This window comes from Capsicum annuum, chromosome 7 (assembly GCF_002878395.1).
Source record: "Capsicum annuum cultivar UCD-10X-F1 chromosome 7, UCD10Xv1.1, whole genome shotgun sequence".
Classification (NCBI taxonomy): Eukaryota; Viridiplantae; Streptophyta; class Magnoliopsida; order Solanales; family Solanaceae; genus Capsicum; species Capsicum annuum.
In genome coordinates, this window is record NC_061117.1 from 32,713,419 (window position 1) to 32,723,518 (window position 10,100).

General features: G+C 30.0%; 1 long non-coding RNA gene across 1 annotated transcript; it reads right to left on the minus strand.

The window, feature by feature from the left end:
- Positions 1-2,836: 2,836 nt before the first annotated feature.
- Positions 2,837-5,516, minus strand: LOC107877072. Its single transcript, XR_001676139.2, has 2 exons — positions 5,303-5,516; positions 2,837-3,264 (listed from the first exon to the last, which is right to left on the minus strand). It is a non-coding gene; the product is annotated as an uncharacterized LOC107877072 (long non-coding RNA).
- Positions 5,517-10,100: the final 4,584 nt, after the last annotated feature.

A 10,100-nucleotide genomic window follows, 5' to 3' on the forward strand; every position in this document is an offset into this window, starting at 1 on the left:
CGGCAAACAAGGTTAAAACCTCTTTCCCAGAATCTTCCATTACCAATTTCCTCTGGATTTCTTCATGATTTACTATTGCATACATCTGATTCACACTAGGTATAGGTGTTTTAAGTAGGATAACACTTCTCACTTGCGGCAGGTTTTCATTTAATCCAACAAAGAACTATAGTAAACGTAATTGCACTATGTGTTAGATAAAGGCTTTGTTTCCTCATATTCACACCCCAATAATGGTATCATAACATCTAATTCAGCCCATAAGTCTCTCAACTTAGAGCAATAGGTAGTTATTGAATTTTATACCTTGCGTGAGTGAGCCTATCTTCTTCCACAAATGAAAATTTTTGTTCAAGTTTGGTTCATCAAATCATCCCCAGAAATCATTCCAATTTTTTTGTGAATTTGAAGCATATATGATGCTCATCACCAAATCGGGAGCTACTATTGCACTGACCATGATTAAACCACAGCATCATACCTCTCCCATTGTGCCTCCTGATTTTTTGGGTAAGAGTTTTTTTACAAAAGTTCCGTCCACAAACCCTAGCTTATTCTTCACCAAAAGAGCTAATCTCATGGAGAAACTCCATAGCCTATAGTTTTTATGTCATGTAAGTTTTACTGAAATCAAAGAAACACTTGGAACATCAGAATTTCCCAAATACAGGGGACCATTGTTCTCTGTTTGTGTCGGATCTGTAACACCTATATTTTGGGCTTTTGCCATTATCAAAACACTATAATTTCTTCAAAGTCCTTCCTATCAACTCCCTTTACGTAGTTCTGTACCTAAACCAGAAGCTCTGACACCATGTCAACTTTCTTTGTAGATCTACTAACTAAGAGTAACAATACGGAGAGAATGGGAGAGAATTATTTCATTTCATCCTTTTTGGTATGAATTACAAAATATATTCACTCCTTATATTGAATCTTCCACCGACCTTCTAGATAGTCACACGCCTGACATGAGCAGATTCCAACTAACTCTTAGTTGTTCATAACTAACTAACAACTCTTTAATACACTTAACAATCCTGCTAATACTATCAGTATTTTATCACATCTTTCTCTACAGCGTCAGTGAAAGATTTCACTGTAAATCATAAGGTTTAAAAAAAAACCCATAGAAAACATTGATGTCTAAACAGAAAGATGAAATGGGGGATTGTTTGTGAAAAACTAAACTAGATGAGAAGATAAAAGTAATAAAAGAATTTCTGATTTGTGACAATTAATATTTATCGCCGGTAAAAAGTTCATTAAAGAAAGATTTAGTGGCAATTGTGTAAATGTCACTAAATAATTGCCACTAAAAGTGACGTTTGTATTAGTGGGCTGACATTTTGTACAAATTTCAATTAATCCTATTAAAGAAAATTCTTTGGAATTGTACTTCATTTTAGTTTGTCATTTCTCAATCGTGTCGGATTTGCTTATTTTATTTTTTAACTAACCATGAAGTAAATGTTATAAAAGTTGCTCGAATGAAAAATATCATCCATGGCCTTTAACTTTAAGATTATAGTTCGATTCATTAAGAAAGCAAAGGATGCACAGTGTCCTGAAGAGAGTTGAACCACAAGGGACTATCGTATGCAGTCTTAGTGTCTTGATCTACATTTCTGCAAGAGGATATTTTCACTGTTTAAACTCGTAGCCTCCTAGTTACATGATATCAACTTTACTAGTTAAATGAAGAATCTCCTTTAATTCATTTTTTTAAAAAAGAATTCCTTTAAATTCAAATCAATTGAGTTATTAACCCAGTTGTTGTTGGATTTAACTTAATTAGTTGAACTCAAAATCACATATCAAGTTATTACGTTAAATAGTTTGATTCAACTTGTCAAAATGTAACTTATTCAACCCTAGCTTACAAAATCATCATATTTGGAAATGACAATTGTGTTAACTTAATCTGATAATAAAACAATCAACTTCTTAGGGAGAAGTAAAAGAAAAGTTGTGATGATATCGTTGGGACCGTCAAAAAGTAGGAATTTTTACAGCGATTTTCTCAACAAATGCGTTGCGGGCCAAATTGATTAACCTAACCCACCTTTAAGGATGATTTTCCATAGTTGGGTGTACAACACTACTACTAGAAAACTGTTTATTACCTGAGGATTTTCATAGAGATGTGGTAAAATCCTCAGGTAATTTGATTACCTGCAGATTTTCTTACCAATTAGAATCCAAAGGAAATACCTTCGTAGGTAATTATTATCTGCGAATTTATAAAATCTCTAGGTAATTTAGCTGCGGAAATAAATCCACAGGTATGTTATTTTGCGGATTTACCTGCAGATTTAAATCACAAATTATTTCCCACGAAAATTCTCAAGTAAATTCCTAGGTAATTTAGCTGCGGAAATAAATCTGTAGGTACGTTATTTGCGGATTTATTTGTGATTAAACATCAAAATTTTGCATGAATTAGTTAGTAAAATTTCATAAAAAGAATTTTACCTGTGGATTTTCAAGAAAAAATTCCCAAATTATTCCCCACGAAGATTCCCAAGTAAATCCCTAAGTAATTTAGCTACGAAAAGATTCTCATATAAATCCCTAGGTAATTTAGCTGCGAAAATAAATCCTCAAGTTCATTATTTGCATATTTATTTACAATTAACCATACAAATTTTGCATGAATTATTTGCTAAAATTTCTTGCAAATATTTATGAAACTATTCTACAAGAAAATTCGTATGAAATACCCAAAGTAAATCCTCAAGAACAAATTTTTTTAAGAAAATTTTCATAAATATTTAGCAAGTACATCCCCATAAAAATTCCCAAATAATAATTCTGACGTAAATTACTAAAATTATTTCACAATTAATCAAAAATCTATTCAAAACCTTCAATAATTCTCAAAAACATCGTTCAATACAAATCTAATGTAAACCCTTACAGCTAACAAAAAAGAATTCAAAACATCCACATCAATAATGTATAACTCTTAAATGGTCCAAAACAAAATATTTTAAACTTGAATCCTCATTAAAACTACCAACAATCAGGATCAGATCACTTTCATTCACATTATCAGGATTATCAATTTCATTCACGTCGTCAGTGTCACCATCACTTTCATCCTCATAAGCTTGGTTGTCTTCTTGAGATGGGTGTTCATCATTTGCAGATGATTTCTTATATACATGCTTCATCAACAAGTATAATTCCTTTCTTATCCCCTTCCACAATTGATGCACTTTGAGCGGCTAATATTTCTTGTTTCTTTCTTTGAAACTCATTCTGCATAAGAATATGTTAAATCAGGTCATAAAAAGTGCTAAAAATACATTATTAGCATAAATTATTTGATATTATAGTATCAAATAAAATCATAACAATCAACAAATATAAATATGTATATATTAGCATTTTTAAGTAATTATACCTAACCATTTTCAAGTCACTAGTAAACATTTCAAGTCACTACACTTGACCATTTGGAAGTAACTAATTTACATTTCAAGTCACTACACTTAACCATTTTCAATTCACTAGTACATATTTCAAATCACTACACTTAACCATTTTCAAATAAATAATTCACATTTCAAGTAATTATACTTAACCATTTTCAAGTAACTATACTTAATCACTTTCAAGTAACTAATTCACATTTCAAGTAACTACACTTTAACAATTTTCAAGTCACTAGTACATGTTTCAAGTCAATAAATCATATTTTGAAGCAACTACCACTACTAGAAAAAACAAGAAAAGCGACCACAAAAATCGATCACATGTGGTCGCTTTTCCTTTTTTCACTTCATGTCGCTAATTCACTTCCCAAGTTACCAAACTAAACTAAATTCAAAATAAAAGTTCACATTTCAAATACCTACACTTAAATATTTTCAAGTCACTAATTCACTTCACAAGTTACCAAACTAAACAAAATTCAAAACAAAATTTCACATTTCAAGTACCTACACTTAAACATTTCAAGTCACTAATTCACTTCACAAGTTATCAAACTAAACTAAATTCAAAACAAAAGTTCACATTTCAAGTACCTACACTTAAACAAATCGAAGTCACTAATTCACGTCTCAAGTTACCATGTACCTTACTAAATTCAAAACAAAACTTCACCTATCAAGTACCTACACTTAAAACATTTCAAGTCACTAATTCACTTCACTAGTTACCAAACTAAATTAAATTCAAAACACAAGTTCATATTTCAATTACCTACACTTAAACAAATCAAAGTCACTAATTCACTTCTCAAGTGACCATGTACCTTACTAAATTTAAAACAAAACTTCACCTATCAAGTACCTACACTTAAAATATTTCAAGTCACTAACTCACTTCACAAGTTATCAAACTAAACTAAATTCAAAACACAAGTTCACATTTCAATTACCTACACTTAAACAAATCAAATTTCACTAATTCACTTCTCAAGTGACCATGTACCTTACTAAATTCAAAACAAAAGTTCACCTTTCAAGTACCTACACTTAAACATTTTAAGTCACTAATTCACTTCACAAGTTACCAAACTAAACTAAATTCAAAACACAAGTTCACATTTGAAGTGCCTACACTTACACAAATCAAAGTCACTAATTCATTTCTAAAGTAACCATGTACTTTACTAAATTCAAGACAAAAGTTCACCTTTCAAGTACCTACACTTAAACATTTCAAGTCACTAACTCACTTAACAAGTTACCAAACTAAGCTAAATTCAAAATAAAAGTTGACCTTTAAGGATCTCAAGATTTCACTCACTCCCCAAATGTAAGGGACCATATCAGGCCTACCTCTAATAACATTTCAAATTAGGATTTAAACGTAACTGACAAAATTTTCATATTCCAATGAGAATCTTATGCCATCATCGAAGTATACTTTGTTACCACATTATTGGTGGGAAAGCTATTACATATTCATAAGTATCATGCAACACAATAATTAATCGATTAAAATATAATCATTGTCCTTTCTGGTAACTAAACTACGTATTCATAAGAGTTAAAATATAAGCATTGTCCGTTCAGTCAACTAAACTACGTATTCATACGAGTTCAAATGTAAAAGTTAATGAAAAATGCATCTCTCATATAAACAGAGAAATTGACAAAAAGTTCCTAATATTTGATAGAAGTGTGAAAGATTTAATAAAAAAGAACTAAAAGAATTTCATTAAATCCTAAGAAATTATAACATAAAAAGTTATACAGAACAAAAAATAACCGAAATAGCAATGGTAAAGCTACACCAAACTCTAGGAAAAGATAAAAAACAGTTGAAACTGAAAAAAAAAAAAAACCTTTAAAAGGCGGCTGTTTCGCCGGACGGGTCCCTCGACGGGCACCGACGCGTGGACTGTTTGGTTGGTCGCCATTTGGTGGTTGCACAGAGATGATGGTGGCGACGATTGAGCAGCGGCGGCGACGCCATTGATGGTGAAGAGGTCTTAGAGAAAGAGAAAGAAGGGTAGAGAGAAGTATAGAGAGAGGGAGGAGGCAGATGAAATGAGGAGATTAGGGTTAGGTTTTGAGAATTTTTGATTAAAAAGGAAAGAATAGGCTTCTTTTATCTCAGCCGTCAGATTGGTTTTTAATCGATGGTTGAGATCTAGTGGTTGGAAATTTAATTAGGATTTGACTAAAATTTAAAAATTTAATCACAAATTGACTATGATTAAATTGGCTATAATTGTAATGAATTAAATAAAATATGATAAAATTATAAGAACTTGGATAAAGTTAGGTTAAAGGGTAAATAAATTGAGTCTAATTAGATATAATTTGACTAGAATTGTAATAAATTGGGTAAAATTAATTTAAAATTATTATGAATTGGTACAATTGAGTTATAAAATACACAAAATTAAAAAATACCCGTTATTTTAATAATAATAGATAATGTATTTTGATAGAATGATTGGATAAGCTCCAATAATGAGGGAAAACAGAGAAATCGTTTGAAATGATATGCTTGCAAACACCCTTAAATATTTTATAAAGATTTTTTAATTATATTTGAAAAAAAAAAAAAGACCACAAGTGGGAGAAAACAAGGGAGAATTTGCCGCGTTCATTTTGGTGCAAAATGTGAAAGAATAAAAAAAAATTGGTCTTATATTAAATAAGTAATAGAAAAAATTAGATACTTAAAAATAATAAAGCAATATTTGTGGGGGTGTGAGAACCCCCACAATATGACCTCAATAACTCCCAGAAAGTAAATTAAATTGCGAGAGTTTTTAAAGTGCCACAATATAATAGAATTTGTGGGGGGTTTTGATAACCCCCTCAATATAACTCCCACAAATTTATCTATTTTTTTGTACTGTTAGTTCAAGAAAAATAGACTGAAGATGTCCAATTTTAAGAAAAATATTAGTGAAATTGATTTAATATTAGCCGTTGATCAAATATGATGATCGATTAAGAATAGACTTGAGGAGATGAGTCAAATTGGGATTAGATATTTGATTAAATAAATTGAATTGAGGATTTTGATTGAGTCAAATTAAACTCAATTGACACAAATTGACTATAAATGGCTAGAATTTAAATAAATTAGGAAAATTGAATTGAATTAGGTTGATACTTAATAAATATAGTAACTATATAAAATTAATATTAAAAATAAATATAATAATAATAAATAAATGTTGATCAATGGCTAAGATCTAAAGAATAAGAATTTGGTTTACAAAAATTGAATGAAATTTGAAATTGAGATCAATTGGACATAATTTGGGTTAGGATTGTAATAAATTGGATTAAATTAGGCTAAAATTGTTACAAATTGGCAAAATCAGACCAGAAAATAAATATATTGAAAAATAAAATTGACTAAGATTGCGGATTAATACAATAATAATAATAGTAAAATAAATAATATAATTATGCTCAGTCTAGTTATGAATAAATTGTGTAACGAAAAGTACGGCATATAATATATTACTTTGAAATCAACGATAACAGTAATATATATATATATATATATATATATATTTTATTATATATATAAATTTTATATTTATATATATATTATATATTTTATATATTTAGTATAAATAATATTTATTATTATTGTCTAATTTCTTCGTATTTAATGTTTTTTATTCTTCAAGTTTATCCTTTTTCTATTTAAATTTTTCAAGTCAAAAAAATCCTACGTAAATCTCCAAGAAATAGTTTCTGCTAAATTCGTAGTAACACTAACCCTCAATAGTTTCCCAATTAATAATTTCATAAGTAAATCCCCAAGAAATAATTTCAGATAAATTTGTTGCAACACAATCCCCCAATAATATCCCAAGTGAGTAAATAAATATATATAAATTTAACATATATATATATATTTGTCCATATACCTGCGAATTTACCTAGAAATTAAATACCCGTCGATATATTTCTCCAGGTAATGTCGCAAGTAATAATTTCACAGTTAAATCCCAAAGAATAAATCCCTAACAAAATTCGCGGCACAAAATCCCCAAATAATTTCCTAAGTAATAATATTCATTACATAAATTTCTACCAAAATATCTCTACATAAATCCTTATGATAAATTACCTAGGAATTTTCATATGAATTTAATATATATATATATATTTATATATATATTTATATATATATTTATATATATATATATATATATTTATATTTATATATATATATATATATATGTATATTTGTTCATATCTCTGCGGATTTACCAAGAGATAAAATACCCACCGATATATTTTCCCAGGTAATGTCGCAAGTAATAATTTCGCACGTAAATCCCTAAGAATAAATGCTCAGCAAAATTCGCAGCACAAAATCCTCAAATAATTTCCTAGGTAAAAATATTCATTACATAAATTTCCACCAAAATATCTCTAAGTAAATCCGTAGGATAAGTTACCTGGAGATTTTTCTAGGGATTTAAAAAGTATATATATTTGTTCATATACCTGCGGATTTACCTAGAGATAAAATACTCGCCGATACATTTCTCCAGGTAATGTCGCAAGTAATAATTTTGCAGGTAAATCTCCAAGAATAAATCCCCAGCAAAATTTGCAGCACAAAATCACCAAATAATTTTTCAGGTAATAAAATTCATTATATAAATTTTCACCAAAATATCTCTAAGTAAATCCATAGGATAAGTTACCAAGGGATTTTTCTATGGATTTAAAAAATATATATTTTGTTCATATACCTGCGGATTTACCTAGAGATAAAATACCCGCCGATACATTTCCCCTGGTAATGTCGCAAGTAATAATTTCTCAAGTAATCCTCAAGAATAAATCCCCAGCAAAATTCGCAACACAAAATTCCCAAATAATTTTCCAGGTAATAAATCCATTACATAAATTTCCACCAAAATATATCTAAGTAAATCCGTAGGATAAATTATCTGGGGATTTTTCTATAGATTTAAAAAATATATATATTTGTTCATATACCTGCGGATTTACCTAGAGATAAAATACCTGCCGATATATTTCCCCAGGTAATGCCGCAAGTAATAATTTAGCAGGTAAATCCCCAAGAATAAATCCCCAGCAAAATTTGTAGCGCAAAATCCCCAAATAATTTTCCAGGTAATAAAATCCATTACATAAATTTCCACCAAAATATCTCTAAGTAAATCTTTAGGATAAATTACCTGGGGATTTTTCTACGGATTTAAAATATATATATATGTGTGTGTGTGTGTGTGTGTGTGTCCATATGCCTATAGATTTACCTAGAGATAAAATACCCGTCGAAATATTTCCCCAGGTAATGTCGCAAGTACGAAATTTGCACAATATGGCACCAAATTTACCTGCGAAATTTGTTGCAAATATATAGTTCGCAGGTAATATATTTTAATATTGGCGAATTTAATAATTTCATAGGTAAATCCGCATGTATTTTCTGAGATATTATTCTCTAGGTAAAATCCCCAGGTAATAAACAGTTTAGTGTGATTTAAGAAGATTAGAGTAAGTATGATATTATCCAAAATGAATGAAGAGATTGGGTCGATATTATGTTCTACTACATGATCAAAATGCATTAGACTGTAATTTTGTTCTCTAGTAGTTTATCATTCTGTAAAAATACACTTTGGTGCACTAAAACTTCCTTATACATAAGATTCACTAAGCTGAATCACAATGATTTATTATATGCAGTCTTATCCTACACTTTTGTAAAATACTATTTCCACGATTTAAATCTCTGGTCTCTAAATCATATCACAACAACTTTACCCTCCAAGACTCTCCTTCGAGTCTAGGACTCTGTATTTTAAAGAAAAGTAACCAGAAAAAGAAAAGAAAGAAAGGAAATTAATAAATAAGAATGGGACTTTTAAAATTGTTGTATTCCATGCAGTGCACAATGAGTTTGCTGAGAAAATTTAAGGAAAGGTGTCTTTTAAGTATTGAATGAAGGATTGGTGACATTGACCAACTTAAAGGGTCAAACATAATTAAGAAACTTGTTTAAGTTAATTGTGGACTTAATTAGTATTTTCAAAACTTTTTAATCTTTTCAAAAATACAAAATAACCCACACCCCTCCCCTCTCTCTCCCATCTCCTCTCCGACAGTTACTCTCTCAAACTTACCAATAGTTCTACAAAAATCTCCCATAAATCTTCAGTGATTTCAACCTCCGGCGATAAATAGTTTTTAGTTCTTTTTCGACTTTCAATCATCAATCGACATGATAGCATTGTCCAACGACAATAACTTTGAGTTCTTCATCGTCCCTTTTCGACTTTCACAGATAAAAAATTAGGGCTTTTTAGTTATGAAGAGAAAGAGAAACTTGAGTTAATTTTTCTTCTAGTATGGTTTAACAATTTTAATAGTTGTTTCTTAAATTTGAAATGGGGACTCAATAGGCCTTGTTGTATGGAGCGGAATGTTGGCCAATTAAGAACTCCTACATCCAAAAAATGAAGGTGGCAGAAATACGAAGTTGCGCTGGATGTGTGGACTGACTAGAGGGGATAGAGTTCGGAATGAGACTATCCGGGAGAAGGTTGGTGTGACTTCAGTGGAGTGCAAGATGCGGAAAGCACGATTGAGATGGTTCGGACACGTGAAGAAGAGGGGCAT